Below are 23,092 nucleotides of genomic sequence, written 5' to 3'. Positions count from 1 at the left end.
TCATTTTAACCACTGTTTTGGATCTTCTTTTTTGTTTCATGCTACTTACTAGTACTGTAACATATACCTTGGGGTCTGCTGCTAGGTTACTGCCAATTTTTGAACACTGACAGAGCTCCGACCATAGTTGGCCGACCAATGATGTGACAGCTAAAGGAGCTGTTCTCTTTAATAGGTGATGGTGGATATCAAGATTGTACCACCAACAACCTCTTAAACCAATCTTAATGTTCAATGTTTCTAAATGAGACTATTTAGCCAATTTGACTTTCTTGGAGGAAGAGAAGCAGGAATGGAAGGAAGACACGCTGATTGAGTTGCACAGAAGGTAATGACATTCACCCACCTTTGCCCACTCACCAGAATCTATAGACCATGTTGCTTCAACCTGCATGTCACCGATGAGAAATGCATGAAAAAGCTTAACTTCACAAGGGACACCATCAATGAATTGTGCCTCACCTGCCCTCTTACTTTGCCATTATCAACCTTCTCTGCTCTCAGCCTCCTCAGGAGTTCAAGGGCTTTTTCTTCATAAGGGATGAGAGCCTGAGGTCAGGAGGGAGGGGCACCACCTGTGGCCAATCTCTCCTCAGCATTGTGCTCTGTCTTTTCCTGTGAGAACAATGCAGACAGCATAACTGACTTGAGAATAACACGAGATGCCCTCCAACCCATTTTCTCCAGAGCATCACGGAGCGAGGACAGATGCATGAGCAGAACCATTACATTCCAATGGAGGCTTTCAAAGGGGAGCATGTAAGGCAAGGAGAGAAGGAACAGTTGGCGACATACATTCTTACTATAAAGAGCAGGATTCTTACTATAAAAGGCAATGATGGCACATGTAACCATTAATGGGAATCTCTTGAAGGCGTTATCACAATGTGGGAAGGTATGTAAGTGCCTAATTTGCTTAGTACAATGGAACAATACATTCTTGGAAGTGGACTCCACTTATCTTGCCTGATTTGTTCAGGTCATTAAACTTCTTGCAGCATTATATAGCTGTATTTTGAGGTCACGAAAATGGCACTAATGGCCAAGCCCACCTCCCTCCATTGGGCCTGAATTGTTCCTCTCATCGGCTTCCTCCCCAGTGTGCAAAAAGAACATCCGTCTTCCTATATGTTCTGTAGTAACAAATCCACAGCTGAATCAGAGAAATTGGGGGCCCAACATTCACTTCCTGCCTTTTCTGACATTTTAAAGAAAGAAGTTGCATTTATGTAGCACCTTTCACGACTTCAGGACATCCCAAAGCATTTTACAGCCAATAAAATATTTTTGAAGTGTAGCCAATTTTGTAATGTAGGGCAATGCAGCAGCTAATTTGCACACGGCAAGGTCCCACAAACAACAATGAGATAATGACCAGATAATTTGTTTTAGTGATGTTGGCTGAGGCATAAATATTGGCTAGGACACTGAGAGAGCTCCACTACTCTTCTTTGAATAGTGCCATGGACTCTTTTACATCCACTTGAGAGGGCAGATGGTACCTCGGTTTAACATCTCATCCGAAAGAGCACTTCCAACAGTGCAGCACTCCATCGTTACTGCACTGAAGTGTCAGACTGAATTATGTGCTCAAGTCGCTGGAGTGGGACTCAGAGGTGAGAGTGCCACCACTGAGCCAAGGCTGACACCTTTTGCTTTGAATTAATTGCTCTGTCCTGTTGCTGTGATGGCTGACCCTTTAAGCTATGGTGGTTTAAGTCATGCTGCAGCATGCCATTTTCCACAGCCTCAGATGTTGCCACCAGTTTGTGGCGGTTCTCCCACTTGGACCTCACCCCATAATATTTGAACTACTTGACCTCAGAAAATGTGTCGGAGGCAGCACCGACTTTGTCAGGCAGCCTGAGTTTTGCTTAATCACATTTCTACCAGATTTATAGCCAGAGCAGAAGATCCCTCCTATAGGGGGAATTTTAACCCCCCCCCCCCCCCACCACAATGGACGGAAGAGGGTCGTGGGGGGGTGGGGGGGCGGTTAAATCATCAAATTCGCAAAACCCAACCCCAACCGCATCTATTTCCATTTTAACCGCAGCAGATATCAGGGCATCCGAGTAATCTTTTTTTAAATTAATTCATGGGATGTGGGCATCAGTGGTAAGGCCAGCATTTATTGCACATCCCTAATTGTCCTTGAGAAGGTGGTGGTGAGCTGCCTTCTTGACAACTGAATGGTTTGCTAGGCCATTTCAGAGGGCAGTTAAGAATCAATCACATTGCTGTGGGTCTGGAGTCACATGTAGGCCAGACCAAGTAAGGACAGCAGGTTTCCTTCCCTAAAGGACATTCGTGAACCAGATGGGTTTTCACGACAATCCGGTAGTTTCATGGTCACCATTACTGATACTAGCTTTTTTTTTAATTCCAGATTTTTATTTAATTAACTGAATTTAGATTCCCCAGCTGCTATGGTGGGATTTGAACTGATGTCTTTGGTCCCGGCCTCTGGATTACTAGTTCAGTAACATAGCCACTATGCTACCATACCCGGTAACCCGCTCCGGAGGGATGGGTCCATAATTATAATATTTAAATGAGGCTCCTTCCTTGGGATTTTGGCTGTGATTTGAAATTAACACCTCTTACATTGGTTTCCGGGGGTCAGGAAACTCGTCAGTGAAACGGAGACGAGACTTAATGGCATTTCATGTGGAGGTTAAAGGTCAGGAGTCCCAGTATGAATAAAGGCTCAGTGCTCACAGCTGCTTTCTCAGTTCCCTCTGGTAAAAGGATTGATGGGAGTACTTGTTGTGAGAGACTTATTTGTACAGTTTGGAGGTGTTCATACAGAAAACATCAGGATGGGTGGTGTCATGACTGCTTTTGATTGGACTTTAGATGAGAAAAACAATCAGCATCCACAGCAGCAAAGGCGTGCTATGGAGGGAGCTGCAAACAGAGAGGGGAGCAACAGAGGGGTCGAGTTCGGAGGAGGCACTACCCACCTAACAGGGTCTACAGACAGAGGCTCAGCTTCCGTGACCTGTTGGAAGAGCAGTGCTTCCGAAGACTAAGATCGTCATGCCAGGTGGTCGCAGACATCTGCAGTCTCCTAGATGAAGACCTGCTACCTGCTGGATCTCGTGGCCACGCATTACCAGTGGCTGTGAAAGTCACCACCGTCCTCAATTTTTTTGATGTGGAGATGCCGGTGATGGACTGGAGTGGACAAATGTAAGGAGTCGTACAACACCAGGTTATAGTCCAACAGCTTTATTTGAAATCACAAGCTTTCGGAGCTTTCCTCCTTCGTCAGGTGGAAAGCTCCGAAAGCTTGTGATTTCAAATAAATCTGTTGGACTATAACCTAGTGTTGTACAACTCCTTACATTTACTCAATTTATTTGCGACTGGTTCCTTCTAGGGCACTACCAGAGACATATCGAGCGTCTCGCAGTCGGCAGCACGTAAATGCATAAGGCAGGTGACTGATGGATTGTTTACCAGGGCTGGGAGGTATGTAAACTTCCCCTGTGATGACAATAGCCAGAATGAGCAGGCACTCGAATTTGTGGCTCTGGCTGGTTTCCCAGAAGTGCAGAGTGCCATCGATTGCACACATGTGGCAATCCGAGCACCACCAGATCAACCAGGAACATTCATCAACCGCAAGGGATTTCATTCCATCATTGTTCAGCTCTTGTGCAACCACAAGAAAAGGTTCATGCAGGTCTTTCATTTTGTATGAAATGTGAAAGAAATATTGTCATGGTGAAATATAGAAAAGTATGGCACAATGAAACGATGAACAGAAAACATTTATGGTTAGTAAATTATTAAGAAACCTGCGTAAATTGACAATGTTAAATGAAGTTATATTCACTACATAGCTTTTAACCTCAAAATTCAAAATATCAACAGTAAATCACTGCATGAGGCAAATGCTAAAATACTATAAATCAGTGCAACATTAAACTTTGTAAATATATAGGGGTAGATTTTCAACTTTCCACCTAGGCATAAAATTGGTGTTGCAAACTGGCGTTGCCCATTATAGAAATCATCCAATTTTTTACTTCCTCATAACGGGCGGCTGATCCACAATACCAGTTTTATACCTGGGTGGCAAATTGAAAATCTACCAAATAATGATATATTAAAGTGTAAAATACAAATAATTTTTGAGGTGGGTAGTCTACTCTTCTTAATTCAAAGTTGTTTAATTCAAATATCTGATAATTTACATTTTTTGAGAGATAAATTCTTACTTTGCTATGTTATTTACCCTATTTAATTTGAATTATTAGTTAATTCAACATTTTTAGGTAAAAAAATAGCTTTGGATTATCAGGAGTAGAGCGTAACTCATGACATTGCGGAGAAACTATCCACTTCAAAACAGAACGTCCCTCTGAAACTACATAGGAAGGGTTTTCTTTTTCTACTCCTTTCTCCTGGGCCCAAGTCAAGGCATAGCGATTTCAGGTGTGCTCTGCCTGACATGACACAAATCTATGTTCAGGTCTTTACTAAAGGCCCAATGTTCCCCAGGTGCAGGCATGCCCCTTGGCAGAGCCCTGCGCCCAGAATTGGGGTAGAAAGAGGTAAAGATAAATTTGCACAAAACATTTGTTAGATCACAGTTAACATACAGCGTGTAGTTTTGGAAATTAAAGTCATAAAGAGCACACAGTGTAGATTCACCAGATTGATGCCAGGGATGGGAAACTACAATTATGAGGAGAGATTTCAGATACTAGGACTATTGCCACTGGAGCAGAGAAGAAGAGTAAGAGGAGTTTTAATAGAGGTTTTATAAAATTAAGGAGGATTTTGATAGGGCAAATAAAGAAAATCTATTTCCTGTGGTTGGAGAATCAGTGACGAGGAGCTATCAGTTTAAAACTGTCACTAAAAAGTTAGGAAAGAGGTTATGTAAGAGGAGGCGGTCTACTCGCTAGGATAGAGTTCTGAGTTCTAAATTTGCATGGTGTACGGCAGCTAACACAAGCCACTCTAATACTGCTCTCTTTCTCATTCCAAACAGTCAACCTCTTTTTTACTTCTCTTCACACAACACACGAATACTATTTTCTTCTCACATGCTACCACTTGCACAAGCACCAAGTACTTCCATCACTCCTTCCTCCGTACACATTTCACACATTTCCTTTTATATTCATCACCTCCTCATCCTCATTCCATCTTGCCTATTCATCCCTCACCACATCCACCATATGCACATAATCTACACATCTCCACGTACCTTCTCAACTGCCACTTACTAACACCCATCCTATATTTCTGCAGGAGAAGACTGTAAACAATACCAGGGAGAGGACCAAACCGGGTGGAGGAGTCCCCTAATTATAGCCCTCGCACAGGCAGAGCAAGAAGCCCTGGACATCACTGGCCTAAGGCAGAGCCATGAGTGTCAGCAAAGGAGAGCTTGGCGGCGTACCTAAGCAGGATGTCTGCATATTACTTGTATCCCTTCATTCAACTCAACAAATATGCAATAAGCTTAGCAACTACAAATTGCATTCTCAAAACTGTCACCTGCTAATGTCCAGCTTCTATCTCCCAACCTACTGGTGTCCCTTTTCTCTTTCTTATAGGTCCTTCTCAACAGCCAGAGGGTCCTGCAGAAGAAGACATCTCGGAGGAGGACAATCCTCCTGAGGATACAGCGTCAAGCGTTCTATCCTTCCCAGGCACCAGCTTAGACACTGCCAGTCCACATGTGGTAGATAGTGAGTTAATGGAGTCTGCACATGGTGAAACACCCAGCACCAGAGGGCAGCAACTACTGGTGGCAGGGATAGCCCAGGAAAGAGCTTGCTGGATGGCACAGCCCTCTCCCAGCTCAGCTGAGGACGACGAAGGTGAGGATTTCATGGGCCCAGTCACGAGAAGAAAACTGCTGGACTCGCACGAACAGTTGTATGAGATATTGGAAGGTGTGGCAAGGAGTTTCAGCACCATGACTGAAAGTGTGGAAGAGCCCACATCCAACTTGTGTGGTGTCATCTTGCATGGCATCACCACTCTGCAGTCTGTCCTGGAGAGTGTGGTTACCTCCAGGGACGCTGCAGCTGGTCCCTCACAACGGGATTGGTGTTCGCCATTTTTCAGCTTTGTTGGAAGCTCAAATGGCTGCCATGCAGACTCTGGGCTCACAATGGAGAGATTGGTGGATCCAATTGATAGGAGTTTTGAAGAGGTCAGACATCTATTGCAGTCTCTGCTGTCCCATAGATCAGTGAAAGTTCTGAGGACCAGCCCCATGGGAGTGGCGCTGGAGCGATGGGAGTGGCATGTGTTGCCCTCTGTCAGGAGGTCAGCGTGTCTGCTCCTTTGCCCCCCCCCCAACCAATACCAGCCATGATACCAGGAAGTCAGCAGGGCCAGACTGCCCCAGCAGAGGCCGAGTTGCAGTAGTCTGCCGCCATGCCCTCATAGGCTTGAGCACCCAGAAATCACTGGCAACGTGCATCTCAAGGGTCCCCACTTGAAGACCAGTATCCTTCCACCAGCTCTTCTGAAGCCACTAGGGGAGAAGTTCGTAGAAGTAGTAGAGTTAGTAAACCAGCTTTAAAGAAAAGCACAGTGGGTTGATCACTTGGATGCAAAATGAAGGGAAGGCATTTATTATGTTTGGCAATAAATTATTCACCTTTATTACATTTGGCACTTTGGCCTGCAGTGTAGTTTAATAGCACCTTCTGAGTCTGCATTGTCGATTATGTGATTGATATAGAAGTTATCTGAATGGTTTCAATATTTTTCAGTCCAGGAGTGGTGAAGGATGTAACAAGAACTGTTATGCAAAGGGGCTCTGTCTAAGTTTTCGGGGCAATGATGAGCTGTGAGTTGATCCTTGACATCTCTGTCTACAAGGTGTTGAGATCACCCTCCTTTCTCTGCAGCTTCCTCTCCTTCCCTCTGGTCTTCCTCATCTGATGACCACTATTGTTGCACCTCCTAAAAATGCAGGTCTCTCTGTAATACATTGTTGTGCAATATGCAGCAAAGCACAATGCTGCACAAGACTCTATCTGGGACATATTACAGGAGACCCCTGAGCAGTCAGGACATCTGAACATTTGCTTGAGCATTCCTATGGTGTGTTGTCTAATGATCCTGGTTGTGCCCTGGCTTCAGTTGTATCTGCTGATCTGGTGTAGTGAGAATCCATAGAGGTGTCATCAGCCAGGTCTGCAGGGTATATCCCTTGTGCCCCAGCAGCCATCCTGTTGTGTTCCTCACAGGGTTGAATAGTGGGGGTGGGCAGTAGACTGTCTAAGGATAAAAGCATTGTGGCAGCTCCCGAGATATTTTTCTTAAACCTGCATAATGCTGTTCCTGTGATCGGTCATTAACTGGACATTGATACAGTGATATCTTTTCTATTGATGAATGTTGCTGGCTCGTGTTCTGGTGCCCTGATGGCAATATGTATGCAGTCAATGATGCCCTGCACTCTAGGAAATCCAGCCACTGCTCCAAAGCCCTGAACTCTGTCCTGTTGACTGCTGAGGTCGGTGAGGAAGGCCATGTACTGCTCTACCTGGCAAAGAAAGTATCGGTGACCTGTCCAATCTTAAAATTAGAGCTAAGCCCCCCCGTTCAGGAGTGAAATCAGAAAGTACTTTTTCATACAAATGGTAGTGGAAATCTCTCTCCCAGAAGGCTATGGATGCTGGGTCAATTGAAATTTTCAAGCCTGAGAACAACAGATTATTATTAGGTGAGGGTACCAAGATATATGGATCAAAGCCAGGTAAATGGAGTTGAGGTACAGATCAGCCATGATCTAAGTGAATGGCAGAAGGGACTCGAGAGGCTGAATGGCCTACTCCTGTTACTATGTTCCTAAGCTTAATGCAGCTGTGTGCTGCAAACTGTGATATGCGGGAGGTGTCCCCTGTAGCAGCTTGAAAGGATCCAATGGCAAATAAATGCTTTTTCTTTTCGTTTTTGAAACTCCAGAATGATTGGTTTTGTATTTGGAATGTCTGGAAATGTAGTAATCTGGATGTAAATTTAGTAATACTATTACTCCAACAAAAGAGAGAACTAATGGGCCCGATATTAGCACCCGCTATCGGGTGCATTCCTGGCGGGGGGGGCTCCGAAAATCGGGGAATCCCGGAGCGGGTCGGGGGCCGGGCTCCAACCCGCCCACTTCCAGGTTCCCCACAGACGCGCCGACGTGCGCGCGCAGCCCCCGCATGTGGGACTCCCGCAGGCAATTAAAGCCGGCGGGGTGCTGCTTGACAGTATTTATTCAGGTATTTCAGGTCATTAACAGACCTGATTAAGGGAGTATTTCAGGAGGGGTGGGATTTTAGAAACACATGGGACTGTTTCCCGTACTGGGGGAAACACTCCCAGTTGAAATGGACGAGTTGCAGCTATCAGCCTGTGGCAGCTGCAAAGGTCCATTTGACAGGTGGGGGGGGGGGAGACCCTCACTCATTGCAGGAGGCCACTCTGTCACTTTGGACAAAGTTTGGCCTCCACCACCCTCCTCCTAACAATAAAATTCACAAACTTGCACACTTACCCCGGGGTCCAGACACATGTACCTACCTTGCGGACCCCCTCAGATGTACTTCTTCCGGATGGGGGCTGCCGTAGCTGCAGTCATGACCTCCTCGGAGGGCGAACAGCATCACCAGCCTCGCCGGCCACGCCGTCCACCTCTGACACGTGGAGCTCCACAACACAGTGCTGTGACACATCCACCTGCACAGCAGGAGGGAGGGCAACCGCAGAGAGAGATGCTTCGCAGAGGGCACTACCCTCGCCACAGGGTCGACAGACCGAGGCTCAGCTTCCTGGACCTCTCTGAGCAGCAGTGCACACGGAGGCTCAGAGTCACTCGACATGTAGTCGTGGACATCTGCAGCCTCCTTCATGCCGAGCTGCTCCCGGCTGGCCCGAGCACCATCTTCTTACCTGTCGCTGTCAAAGTCACCACTGCCCTCAACAACTTCTCCTCCGCATCCTTCCAGGGTGCCACTGGGGACATCACCGATGTCTCTCAGTCGTCTGCACAAAAGAGCCCTGCAAATACACCTACACCCACTCTGCAGTGACACAATGGGTGGCATCAGGTGTGGATCTTCATTGTGATCCTCAGGAAAGGGCATTATTGCACAAACCAGACAAGATTTGCAAAGACGTGACAGTAGTGGTGCCAATATAACATGTGATGTGAGTTGGTCAGAAATCAAATATAAGTAAAAACCATGACAAACACTCAAACACCCTTGTGCAGCCCCTTCATGCTCACAACACGTTTGCCTTACGCTGCCTACTGCACATATGTGATGCATGCCCTGTGGTTGCAGCAGAGGAGTGGCAGGTTGAGTGAGGCTGACCGTGAAAGAGATGCATGAGAGGGTGAGTATGAGATAGAGCCATGAGATTGTATGAGGATTGGGTTGAGTGGTAGTGGCGGGATGAGTACTGGCGAGGTGAGTAAGTGCAGGTAAGATGAGGATGAGCTTTGAGTGGGTGTGAGGAGTCACGTGACAGAGTAGTGTTGACAGTGCAGAAGGGGATGTGGGGCGGGGGCGGTGATGTGGCAGACGGAGTGTAGGGGAATGAGTAAGTGTACTCACTTTGGCTGACCTACTTAGGTCATTGCAGTGCCTCCTGCACTGTATGCAGGTGGGTGATATGTTGGTGGTGCAGGTGACCTCCTCTGCCACCTCGAGCCAGGCCTTCTTGGTGGCAGAGGCAGGCCGCTTCCTCCCGCCCGCCGGGGGGAAGATCACTGTCCTCCTCCTCCTCCTCACCCCGTGTATTGATACCTGGAGTGAGGCATCATTAACCTGGGAGCAGCCTTCCCCCTGGGCTGCTCCATGCTGTAATTTTTCCTATTTGTTGCAGCATCTGTCAGTGGAGGACTGCCCCTTTAAATAGAGCTCCTCCAGCTGACAGACCCTTGCTGCGCATGCGCAGTCCGCCCGACGCACAGCTCAGCAGCAGGGAACCCGGAAGACCAGGTAAGTGGATCCAATTAGGCTGCGATCGCGCGCAGGGCAGACTGATTTCACCGGGCGCGTTACCCACGTGCCCAATCGCCCCCCCCGCCACGAACCCGCAGCCCTCCTAATATCGAGCTCAATAAGTCTCATAGGCAGGTTAATTGAATGTAGGACATTTGTAGAACACTCACTCGGAGTTCAGCTAGAAGAAAATGAAATTAAAACCACCTGAAGAGACCAGGTTCAGCGACAGTGCAAAGACTTTAAACAGTTTCCTATCGAAGCTTAATTGGCCATAGATTAAAATCATTATATCTAGAACTATTGGCTCTTTATGTGGCTCCTAAACTATGAATATACTTGAGTCATCAGTAATCTTTATGTGAATAAAACTGCTTAAGTGAGAAGATAATTATAATTTTATTTGATCCATTTTTTTTCTTTTAAGCATGTTTTTAAAGTTTCATGTTTGTTTTTTAACATAGGTTACAATTCTATATGAACTAAATAAAAAATGAGAACAAAATGATTTAAGATATTGTAACATTATGTACTTATTGCTTGCTCCATTCTTGTCTTGTACAGTGATGTGAGAAGGAGGAGGGCATTATGCAGGAACTTTCTATTATTTGCCCGAAACCTTTATTGAGATAAAGATGCTACGACAACCCGTTGCTCAAGTGAACAAAGAGTTCTAGAGTTGAGAGGAGGTTGCTGGCATTTCCTTATCAAATCATTCAATTTGCGGGCCCTGGGCACAACTTGTAAGGCCCACTTTCACTGGGCCTATTATCATTTGCACCTTCGCCAGGCATAGATCCAGGAAAGTGATGTGGGAGGCATTCTGATGCCACTTCCGTATCATTTACATTTAAATGTTCCAGCCTGTTTCAGAACAAACTACTCCAAGGACAAATACAAAATTATATATCTGTACATTATTCTAAATTCTGCATTCTCTTCACAGGACTTTTCTTTATTGGGATCTGTTGTTAGATGGATTTAAGGATTTTCTATGTAGCTGCTCTTAAACATATCAGTACATCTGATATCAGGGTAGTGGAAATCTGGAACTCACTTCCGCCACAAAGCTGTTCTGGCTAGGTCAATTGAAAATTTCAAAACTGAGATTGATAAATTTTTGTTACGCAAGAGTATTAAGGGTTACAGAACCAAGGCAGGTCGATGGAATTAAGATATAGATTAGCCATGATCTAACTGAATGATGGAACAGGCTTGAGGGGCTTAATGGCCTACTGTTCCTATGTTCCTATCTTCACCAATGCCCATTGTTTAGGTAGAGAAATTGGTTTCAAATTCATCTTTCAAATAAATGGCCTACTGATAGTAACTGTGTTACATTTCAAAATGTTTGTGTTCAATTGTTTCATCTCTGAATGTTCTTGTTGTCCTGTTGGCACACTGCTTTGTGCTTCACAAGATAACAAGGTAGATATGGTGGAGGAAGGTTATTCAACTCATTGGAGTTCACATATCTAGAAAAAAATCTAAGGGATGATTCTGTGATTCCACACTCTCAGGATGAACAATGAACCCTTTTTCCAATGAGGAATAATATGGATTAGTACAGTAAGCTCCTGATTTTGCCAGCTGATCACCAAACAGCATTCTGACTGACTATATAGGGCCAATTTTCCAGATCTTTGCCACTGGGGAACATTCATATCCCAGGTACAAAGATCAGGAATACAGGTGGCAACCTATTATACTAAATCGTGACCCCCTTTACATTGTCCAGGATTTATGGGTCTTCCCAGGGGGAATGGAGCTGTGCCTCGCACCTCACTTTTTTCATGTTGGCCTGACCTAATTGGAGAAGCACCTAAAGAAATCAGCCATTACGCCTAGCACTGGACTGTACAGACCAGAAGGTCTATGGGATGCTGGGGTAACCTGGAGATGGAAGTAAACTGCAGGTATTATCTATATGGACTTCCAGAAAGCATTCGATAAGGTTCCAAGAGATTATTAGCAAAAATGAGAGCACATGGAATTGGTAGCCTTTTGACGGGTTGGAAATTGGTAGGGAGGTAGGAGACAGAGTGGGGATAAAGAGTAGATACTCTGATTGGCGGGACGTAACAAGTGATGTTCACCAGGAATATATTCTGGGGCCTGACCTTTTCACCATATTTATTAATGACTTGGATGAAGGAATGGAGAGTTGTATATCCAAGTTTGCAGATGCCACTAAGTTAGGAGAGACAGTAAGTAGTGCAGATGGGAGCAGAAAGTTGCAAAGGGACATAGGCTGATTAAGTGAGTGAGCAAAACTATAGCAAGTGGAGATCAATGTGTGCAAGTGTGAGGTCATCCACTTTGCATCCAGGAAAGATAAATTGGAATATTTTCTAAATGGTAAGAAATTTGGAACTGGAGTGGAGCAAAGAGATTTGGGATTCCAAGTACACAAATCATTAAAAGATAGTAGACAGATACAAAAAGCAATCAAAAGGGCTAATGTGATATTGGCCTTTATCTTAAGGGGACTGGAATACAAATGAGAGGAAGTTATGCTTCAGCTGTATAGAGCCTTGGTCAGACCCCATCTGGAGTGCTGCATTCAGTTTTAGGCACTACACCTCAGGATAGATGTATTGGCCTTGGAGGCAGTGCAGCGCAGATTCACCAGAATTATACCAGGACTTAGAGGGTTAAATTATGAGGACCGGTTAGATAAATTTAGCTTGAATTCCCTTGAACATAGAAAATTGATGAGTGATCTAATTGAGGTGTTTAAAAGGATTTGATAAGGTAGATACGAATTGGTTCTCTGAATTGGTGTTCTTCATTTTAAGAAGTACAATTTTAAAATATTGAAATAGTTGCATATTAGAATAGAAACTATTGCCTCTGTTAGGGGAATCAAGAACAAGGGTACATAAAATTAGAGCTAGGTTATTCAGGAGCAAAATCAGGAAGCACAAAGGGTAATAGAAGTCTGTAACTCTCCCCCCCAAAAGGCTGTGGATTCTGGGACAGCTGGAGCTTTCAAGACTGAGATAGATTGCTTTGTGTTAGGTAAGGGTATCAAGAGATACAGAGCAAAGGAGGGTAAATGGACTTGAGGTGCAGATCAGCCATTATCTCACTGAATGGCAGAGCAAGCTCGAGGGGCTGAATGGCCTATTTCTGTTCCTAATATTCCTATTGCCAGCCCCACATCTCTCCCATGCATTTGGCATACACTGCTTAACTGATTTACTCAATCTTATCATAGAATCATAGCATGATACAGCACAGAAGGAGGCCATTCAGTCCATTATGCCTGTGCCAGCTCTTTGAAAGAGCTATCCAATTAGTCCTACTCCCCTGCTCTTTCCCCGTAGCCCTGCAAATTTTTCCACTTCAAATATTTATCCAATTCCCCTTTGAAAGTTATTATTGAATTTGCTTCCATCACCCTTTCAGGTAGCGCATTCCAGTTCATAACAACTCATTGCATTATTTTTTTTTCCTCATGTCGCCTCTGGTTCTTTTGCTACTTACCTTAAATCTGAGTCCTCTGGTTACCGACCCTTCTGCCACTGGAAACATTTTCTCCTCATTTATTCTGTCAAAACCGTTCATGATTTTGAACACCTGTAACAAATCTCCTCTTAACCTTCTTTGCTCTAAGGAGAACAATCCCAGCTTCTCCAGTTTCTCCACATAACTGAAGTCCCTCATCCCTGGTACCATTCTAGTAAATCTCTTCTGCACTCTCTCTAAGACCTTGACATCCTGCCTAAAGTGTGGTGCCCAGAATTGAACACAATACCGCAGCTGAGGCCTAACCAGTGTTTTGTAAAGGTTTAGCGATTGCCTATTTAACTGCCTTCTCAACTTGTCCTGCCACCTTCAAATATTTGTATACATACACCCCCAGGTCTCTCTGTTCCTGCGCCCCCTTTAAAATTGTACCATTTCGTTTATATTGCCTCTCCTCATTCTTCCTACCAAAATGTATCACTTCACACTTCTCTGTGTTAAATGTCATCCGCCATGTGTCTGCCTATTTCACAACTCTGTCTATGTCCTCCTAAAGTCTGTTATCCTCCTCACTGTTTACTACATTTTCGAGTTTCATATCATCTGCAAACTTTAAAATTATGCCCTGTATACCCAAGCCCAGATCATTAATATATATCAAAAAGAGAAGTAGTCCCAACACCAACCCGTGGGGGACTCCACTGCACACTTCCCTCAACTTGTGCAGGAGAAACTGACACACAATGCCCACGAGAGGCAGGTCACTGGAAGGGGCATCCTAGCCTTAAACAATAAACATCCTATGAGGAGATGGCCATGAAGTTCATGGAGAGACGCTTTCCTCTTGCCGTGGGAGATGGTGAGATTGGAGGCATATTGCCAGTACCATTAGTGACTGAACAGCTACACTGTCACCCTGCCATCCCTGTGAAGCACTACACATTCATAAGCTTCCATCCCATTAGAACATAAGAACATAAGAAATTGGAGCAGGAGTAGGCCAATCGGCCCCTCGAGCCTGCTCCGCCATTCAATAAGATCATGGCTGATCTGATCCCAACCACAAATCTAAAGAACACAAGAATTCGGAGCAGGACCCGGCCACATAGCCCCTGGGCCCTCTCCGCCACCCACAGGGCATTGACCGATCCGAACTCAGCTTCATGTCCAATTTCCTGCCCGCTCCCCATAACCCCTAATTCCCTTTACTTCTAGGAAACTGTCTATTTCTGTTTTAAATTTATCTAATGATGTAGCTTCCACAGCTTCCTGGGGCAGCAAATTCCACAGACCTACCACCCTCTGAGTGAAGAAGTTTCTCCTCATCTCAGTTTTGAAAGAGCAGCCCCTTATTCTAAGATTATGCCCCCTAGTTCTAGTTTCACCCATCTTTGGGAACATCCTTACTGCATCCACCCGATCAAGACCCTTCACAATCTTATATGTTTCAATAAGATCGCCTCTCATTCTTCTGAACTCCAATGAGTAGAGTCCCAATCTACTCAACCTCTCCTCATATGTCCGCCCCCTCATCCCCGGGATTAACCGAGTGAACCTTCTTTGTACTGCCTCGAGAGCAAGTATGTCTTTTCTTAAGTATGGAGACCAAAACTGTATGCAGTATTCCAGGTGCGGTCTCACCAATACCTTATATAACTGCAGCAATACCTCCTTGTTTTTATATTCTATCCCCCTAGCAATAAAAGCCAACATTCCGTTGGCTTTCTTGATCACCTGCTGCACCTGCATACCAACTTTTTGATTTTCTTGCACTAGGACCCCCAGATCCCTTTGCACTGCAGTACTTTCCAGTCTCTCGCCATTAAGAAAATAACTTGCTCTCTGATTTTTCCTGCCAAAGTGCATAACCTCACATTTTCCAATATTATATTGCATCTGCCAAATCTCCGCCCACTCACCCAGCCTGTCTATATCCCCTTGTAGGTTTTTTATGTCCTCCTCACTCTCTACTTTCCCTCCCATCTTTGTATCATCTGCAAATTTTGATATGTTGCACTCGGTCCCCTCCTCCAAATCGTTAATATAGATTGTAAAGAGTTGGGGACCCAGCACCGACCCCTGTGGAACACCACTGGTTACTGGTTGCCAGTCCGAAAATGAACCATTTATCCCAACTCTCTGCTTCCTGTTCGATAACCAATCCTCCACCCATGCCAGAATATTACCCCCAATCCCGTGATTTTTTATCTTAAGTAATAATCTTTTATGTGGCACCTTGTCGAATGCCTTCTGGAAGTCTAAATACACTACGTCCACTGGTTCCCCTTTATCCACCCTATACGTTATATCCTCGAAGAACTCAAGCAAATTTGTCAGACATGACTTCCCCTTCATAAAGCCATGCTGACTTTGTCCTATTAAATTATGCTTATCTAAATGTTCCGTTACTGTCTCCTTAATAATAGACTCCAAAATTTTACCCACCACAGATGTTAAGCTAACTGGCCTATAATTTCCAGCCTTCTGCCTACTACCCTTTTTAAATAACGGTGTTACATTAGCAGTTTTCCAATCTGCCGGGACCTCTCCTGAGTCCAGGGAATTTTGGAAAACTATCACCAAAGCATCCACAATCCCTACTGCCACTTCCCTCAAGACCCTAGGATGGAAGCCATCAGGTCCAGGGGATTTATCCGCCTTGAGTCCCATTATTTTACTGAGTACCATCTCTTGAGTGATTTTAATCGTATTTAGCTCCTCCCCTTTATCTCAAAGAGGTATTCTCACCCATTATCAGTTTCTACTCTCCTTTCCAGCAGATTCACCAAAGTACAGGGAACGCAGAAGGAAAATTACAAAGATGAGGAAGAACAACAGAGATCAAACTGCCTCCTTGTGAGCTATGTGATGGTGAGGAAGAAGAGAAGGATGATGAAGAGGGATGGCCAATCTTGTAGAGGCATGTGTCTCATTGTAGCACTCCTCTGCTGCTGTTCATGCCACTCTTAGTGCGGTTGTCATCCAAAGAAGCAGGGGGTAGGTTTTATCACGCAGAAGTCATCTGTTGACATGATTTCCTTCCCTGAAGAGGTCAGGGAAAACCAGCAACCCCATAGAACTAAATGACCCTATCTCACTGCTGCCTTGCTGTGATGCTAAAGGTGGAAAATGTCCCAACGCCCCCCCCCCCCTTAAAGTGCATCAGTCATCTGATAAATGCATCCTTGTACTGCAACCTAGCTGATAATAGAGAGATTGTCCATGGCTGCTTGAAATAAGCCTGTGCCATAAAAGTTGAATGTATTGGCCAACTTCATAGCTACAGAAAGTGCAGTGTGGGCAAATGAACATGGCTAAAGGTCCTCATGCAGTAGGTGACAGAGCCATCCTATTGCCTCTTGGGTGAAGCACATACTTCTTACACATTTCCTCAGTAAGGCCCTCATATGACTTGTACTGCCAGTATATTTTGTGGGGGCGGGGGGTAATATCTGGCCAGCTGCATCCTCCTTAAATGCTGCCTGCCTCTCCTTTGCTCCATCCTGTGTTGCGCCTCTTCTTCGTCTATGCTAATGGCATACAAGAGTATGCCCATAGAGAATGCCTTACATGCTTCTGAGGAGCCTTACTGTGGGTAGGAGGTGGCGAGGGTGAAAACTTGCCAATGGTCTGACCCTGTCAGAACCAGTGAGAAACAAGTCCAGTTGTGTATAAGAAGAATAGCAAAATAAAAAAAGAAATTGTTAATAAAATACTCCAGACTCTTCAGGCTTAGAAACTCCTCACGTCCATCTGTCTCAACTGATGCTGGCAACAGCTGTGTTACAATTCTCAGTCTAAGTTACCCTGAGTGCATTGCGAATGTAGAAACAGAAAACTCAGAGCTGCAGCGCCACGGCCCTTCATCACATTTAAATGAGAGTACTCGGGATTCAGCAGGTAGTTCATTGGAAGAGTCAAAAAATGTGAGAGGGAGCAATTTTATGGTGGAAAACCAATGAAAACAGCTATTGAATGATTTTTCTGCCACAAAAAGTTACTTGTCCCACCAGAAATGTGCCAAAAAATGGTAAGGAAATTTACCCCCGCATAGTTTACCGCAGTAGTCATGAACTATTTGTTATTTTCTATTTACTAGAGAACATAACTCAATTTAATGATTGTTGCGTCATTGCTATTATCACTTGTTCTTTTACCATTTAATAAATTTGATTGGCAGTTACAACCTAGTGCAGAGTTATTCTGCCACCTTCCAAAGACAAGGAAGATCAAATGTAGACACATAACTAAAACCAGTGAGGTCAAATAAACACAGGGATAGAAGCAGACTGTTTCCAGTAGTTGAGGGGTCTAGAATGAGGGGCCATAGACACAAAATTAAATGGAAGAGATTTAGAACAGAGAACAATAGAAACTTCTTTACACAGAATTTGAGGTTGTGGAATTCTTTTCCAGAGTTAGAGGCAGAAATGATGTCAACATTCAAGATTAAATTAGGAGGATGAAGGAAAAGGAGATAAAGGGATATAGGATTAGGGTGGGTAGAGGTGATTAGGACAATTTGCTTGCGTGGAGAGTAAACGCTGACATGGACTGGTGGGGCCAAATTGCCCAATGCCAATTTGTAACTTTTATGTATTTCTATGGAGAACATGTTACTATTTCCTTTCCTACTGAGTGGTAGGAGGAAGTAATTATTGATTATAATTACTATTTTATATTTATCCTTAGTTTTAACCCCATTGCATTTGTTAGGGTTCTCACATCTTCTCTTGACAGCCCTCTTACTGTTATAGTGCTGGAAGAATTTCTTGCTGTTATTTATAAGCCTTGCAGCTAAATTAATTTCCAGATGCCTCTTTTCCCTATTACCCTTTTAATGTACTTTTGAATGTACTTGTGTTCATCCCACTGGCCCACCTAACGTTTCTCTTTGTAGGCCTTTGAGAGTTTGTTTTTCTTATGTATTTCATCTCAGGTTGTTTTGTAGTTGCTTTCAGGGTCATGCTTGTTTAATCTGCACTTGCTAATCCTATGTATGTATGTATCCTATATGCTCAACAATATGCCTCTAAAGTTATCCCATTAGCCCTGAATGGAAGTGTTATTAACCAGTTCTCCCCAAACAATTTGCTTAAATTCTTAAAATCATAGAAAGTACAGCATGGAAAGAGGCCATTGGGCCCATTGCACCTGTACCAAATAGTATTCTTTTATATTCTTTTTTCAAATACTTATCCAATTTTATTTAAATAATGTTATAGTTACTGATGTGATAACCACTTCAGGTAAAATATTCCATTATATTCTGTGTTAAAACATTTTGAACTTCCTTCCCCCTCCCTGTTCTATGGATAATTTGGAGTCTTAAGACCTCTTGTTACCAATTCATTAGAAATCTCTCGCTATTTACCCTTTCCAAACCGTTCATAATTTTGATAACCACTATTAGAACCCTCTTTAACCTTCTCTGTTCCGGTGAAAAAGCCCAAATTTTTTGAATCTTTCTTTATAACTATAACCTTTGACTCCCGGTATCATTCTAGTGAATCTTCACTGTATCCTTTCCATTGGCTCTAATATCTTTTGTGTTGCCCAAAACTGTACATAATACTCCGCAGTAAAAAAAAGTACCACCACAGATCTCTGATGCAAGTGACTGCCCATATCCTATCAATTTACAAATCATCCATTTACGCCTATTTGCTTTGCATCCCCTAGCCATCTCTCTATCTAAATGGCTACATTATTTGTAGTACCATGAGCCTTGATTTTCGTAAAAAGTATCTCAGTTGGTACCTTATCAAATATCTTCTGAAAGTCCATATATATAACATCAACCCTTTTTCCTTTATCTTTACACACTGAGGCTAATATCCGAGGCCCTTCCAAGGCACTCATATTGGACCTTTGGTGGCAGTCTGCTGAAAAGGCCACAAATTAGGCTGAGACCAGATAAGCCATCGATGTAGGAGGGAATTGGGTATAGGAGCAGAGATTCCCTACATCAGGGGGTCCAGGCTGGGTCCAGGCTGGACTTCCAATGAAAAATCAGAAATGAGGAGATAGGGAAGACACAAATCACCTGCAAGGAAAGTGGCTGGAAAAGTGCCAATAGGAAACTGGAAGGACTTATAAAACAATCCGTTCTAATTGGCCATTTAGGAGAACCTATGAATGAAGGAGAAGATAAACTGAACTAACCAAATTGCTCAAAACATCTTTTGAAAAAAAAATTGCCTGCCTTTTTTTGGTCCTCAGCCTAGTGAGTATGGGCTTTAAATAAGGTTTCTAACATCATTTAAAAATTAAATATTTCACAATAATATGATTATACTTACTTTTAAATTTGTCTTTGTGTAACTTCATTAATATTTTTATGTAAAGACTCAAGCCTTTTTCGAAAGCCTGGGCTTGAAGTAGGTATTTGCACTAAGGGCTATGAGCCTATTAGCTTCAGGAAGGTGAAAGTCTAAGCATGTGTAGAATTTCCCATCATACAACAGTAGGATTCTATCAGTGCAAGTGGCAGGCTATTCCATCACTCGAAGGGTGTATCTCTTTATCGTGTAAATGGATTTTTAAGTTTCTTTCTGTGTTTTTCCCAAAATTTGAAAACAAGTTGCAGAATGACATTTTTCAGGTAAAATTTCATGCTATCAACTATGAAATTTAGCTTAGAGAGAAATAGTTAAGGATAGCTATCCATTCAGGGTGGGAGAGACAGAGGAGGAGACAGAAATAATGGGGCCAATTGTCCTTTGTCTAGTGTTCTGTGTGCACTACTTATGGTGCATTAGGTAGAGGAAAAGTGGGCAGTGATCCATGATACATGTTTCCTGGGGCATCCCCAGTGTGAGAAGGAAGTTCCCATGTGAAACAGTTGAGACTACTTACATGACTTGTAAATCATAGGAATGATATTAAAATAAGTTCACATCATTGTCCACAGATTTGACTAGGTGGACACTTGCTCTGAAAACTGCCAAAAAGAATTGGGCATTAGGGCAAATTGGATGATTAGCAGATCTGTAAAGGAGCAGCAAACAACTTCTACTTAAAGCAACAATAACAACTTGCATTTATACAGCACCTAAACATAGTAAAATGTCCCAAGGCGTTTCACAGGAGCGTTGCCAAACAACATTTGTCAACGAGCCACATAAGGAGATATTAGGACAAGTGACCAAAGGCTTGGTCAAAGAGGTAGGTTATACGGACGGTCTTAAAGGCGAAGAGAGAAGTAGAGAAGTGGAGAGGTTTAGGGAGGGAATTCCAGAGCTTAGGGCCTAGGCAGCTGAAGGCATGGCCGCCAATGAAGGAGCGATTAAAATCGGGGATGCTCAAGAATTGGGGGAGTGCAAAGATCTTGGTGGGTTGTAGAGCTGGAGGAGGTTACAGAGATAGGGAGGGGCAAGGCCATGGAGGGATTTGTAAACAAGGATGAGAATTTTAAAATCAAGGTGTTTCCGGATGGGGAGCCAATGTAGGTCAGCGAGCACAGGGGTGATGGGTGAACGGGACTTGGTATGAGTTAGTATACAGGCAGCAGAGTTTTGGATGAGGTCAAGTTTATGGAGGGTGTAAGATGGGAGGCCAGCCAGGAGAGCATTGGAATAGTCAAGTCTAGAGGTAACAAAGGCATGGATGAGAGTTTCAGCAGTAGATGAGCTGAGGCAAGGTCGGAGATGGGCGATGTTACGAAGGTGGAAGTAAGCGGTCTTCATGATGAAGTGGATATGTGGTCAGAAGCTCATCTCAGGGTCAAATAGGATGACAAAGTTGTGAAAGGTCTGGTTCAGCCTTAAACAGTGGTCAGGGAGAGGGATGGAGTCAGTGGCTAGGGAACATAGTTTGTGGCGGGGACCGAAGACAATGGCTTTGATCTTCCCAATATTTATTTGGAGGAAATTTTTGCACATGTCAGACAAGCAATGTGACAAATAAGAGACAGTGGAGGGGTCGAGGGAGGTGCTGGTGAGTTAGAGCTGGGTGTTGTCAGTGTACATGTGGAACCTAACGTGTTTTCGGATAATGTCACCAAGAGGAAGCATGTAGATGAGATAATTGACTTATCTCAGGTAAGTCAATTTGTTTGATTCTTCAGTGCATCATGGATTTGCTAAGAGGGTGGAGATCATCCAGCAGCCAGTGGGCCAAGAAACTTCCAGGAATTTACACAGCAACCGGTCTTTAAGATGAAGTGAACTTAAAGGGCCAACCTCGGCTGAGGTCAAGTCAAGTACCTTTTTCAACATACGCTGGAACAAGTGGGGAAGGGAAAGTTCAGAGCCAAAAATCTTCAGAGCCAATAGTCTTTCTTCATCACAAATTGGAGTTTCAAAGTTTCCCAGATAAACACAAGGGCCTAGACATTTGATAGCGCTGTGCCTATTTTTTGGACGCTAAACGGGCACATAGGTCTCAATATGGTGGGCAGGAATGCACGCTCATATCCAGATGGTGGTGCGTTGCCCACCATACTGGATTGGGCTTCTCCGTTGGCATCAGGAACGCATATCTGAAGTATTTAAAGTTAGGAGTAATGTATTCCAATTAGGGTCCTGTGCTTCTTGGAGGACCTTCTTTTGATTTTGGTATACCTCAGCGCCTGACTCATCAGGTGCTAAACTCACACAGCAATGTGTGGCACTAACCAGTAGGAAAGACCCCTCACCAATGCTATTTAAAGGGATCATGCAGTACTTACTGGTTGCTGTTTTGTCATTTCAGGCCCCTGGTTAACTTCTGGGTATTTTTTTGTGTAATCCGTAACTCTGGAAAGTTCAATTTGATTGTGGAGAAGAAAATTTTGCTGGTGTTGCACTGTTGTCGGCTGTCTCATAGATAGTTTGACTGCAGTCATGGGTGGTCTGGTAGAACTGCCTTCAGAGCTAGAGGACAAAGGGAAGCAGCAAGGAAGACAGCAAAGAGCAGGAGCAGCTGCCACAAGAGGGAGGAGGAGGAGGAGAGTACAGTGAAGGAGGCCATATCCACTGCGTGTATTCAGGAGGCACTTCTCATACCTCAACTTCACTGAGGAGCAATGTATGAGACACCGTTGCTTCACTAAGGAGGCTGTCCCCTGCTTTAGCCACAGCTCGAGCCTTGCATCAAGGTATGCACAGCACCGCCCGTGGCTGTCAAAATCACCGAGGCCCTTAACTTTTATGCCACGGGCTCCTTCCAGGCTGCAGCAGGTGACATCAGCGACATATCACAGCAGTCCACCGCTGTATCAGAGAAGTCACTGAGGCTCTCTATAACAGGAGCACCACCCACATCTCATTCCTCATGGACAGAGCAAAGCAGGATGAGAGAGTACTAGGTTTCTCCTGAATGGCAGGCTTCCCCTGGGTAAAAATGCCAATTGACTGCACTTACGTGGTCCCCATCACCAAACTGGCATCTTTATCAGTCTTCATCAGTTGGAAGGGATTCCACTCCCTCAACATACAGCTAGTTTGCAACCACAGGCAGCATATCATGCAGGTCTGTGCCTGGGATCCTGGCAGCAGTCATGATTCATTTATCCTGTACCAGTCCTTTGTGCCGCCTTTATTCCAACCAAGCTGTCAAGTTGCAGGCTGGCTACTTGGTGAAAAGAGAGATACCCTCCGGACAGGGCTCATGACTCCTGTCAGGAACCCGGGCACAGCTGCAGAGCTGGCCAACAA

General features: G+C 44.2%; 1 long non-coding RNA gene across 1 annotated transcript in view; it reads left to right on the top strand.

Moving 5' to 3' along the window:
• LOC137306632 (uncharacterized) overlaps nucleotides 1-7,911 on the top strand; it is a 72,189-nt gene extending 64,278 nt beyond the window's left edge. The window contains exon 3 of the long non-coding RNA XR_010958917.1: nucleotides 5,272-7,911. This is a non-coding gene — a long non-coding RNA (uncharacterized lncRNA). The remainder of the gene's footprint in view (nucleotides 1-5,271) is intronic.
• The last annotated feature ends 15,181 nt before the right edge of the window (nucleotides 7,912-23,092 follow it).

Source organism: Heptranchias perlo, chromosome 3 (assembly GCF_035084215.1).
Source record: "Heptranchias perlo isolate sHepPer1 chromosome 3, sHepPer1.hap1, whole genome shotgun sequence".
In the NCBI taxonomy this organism is placed as follows: Eukaryota; Metazoa; Chordata; class Chondrichthyes; order Hexanchiformes; family Hexanchidae; genus Heptranchias; species Heptranchias perlo.
This window is presented reverse-complemented; position numbering and strand designations above follow the sequence as displayed.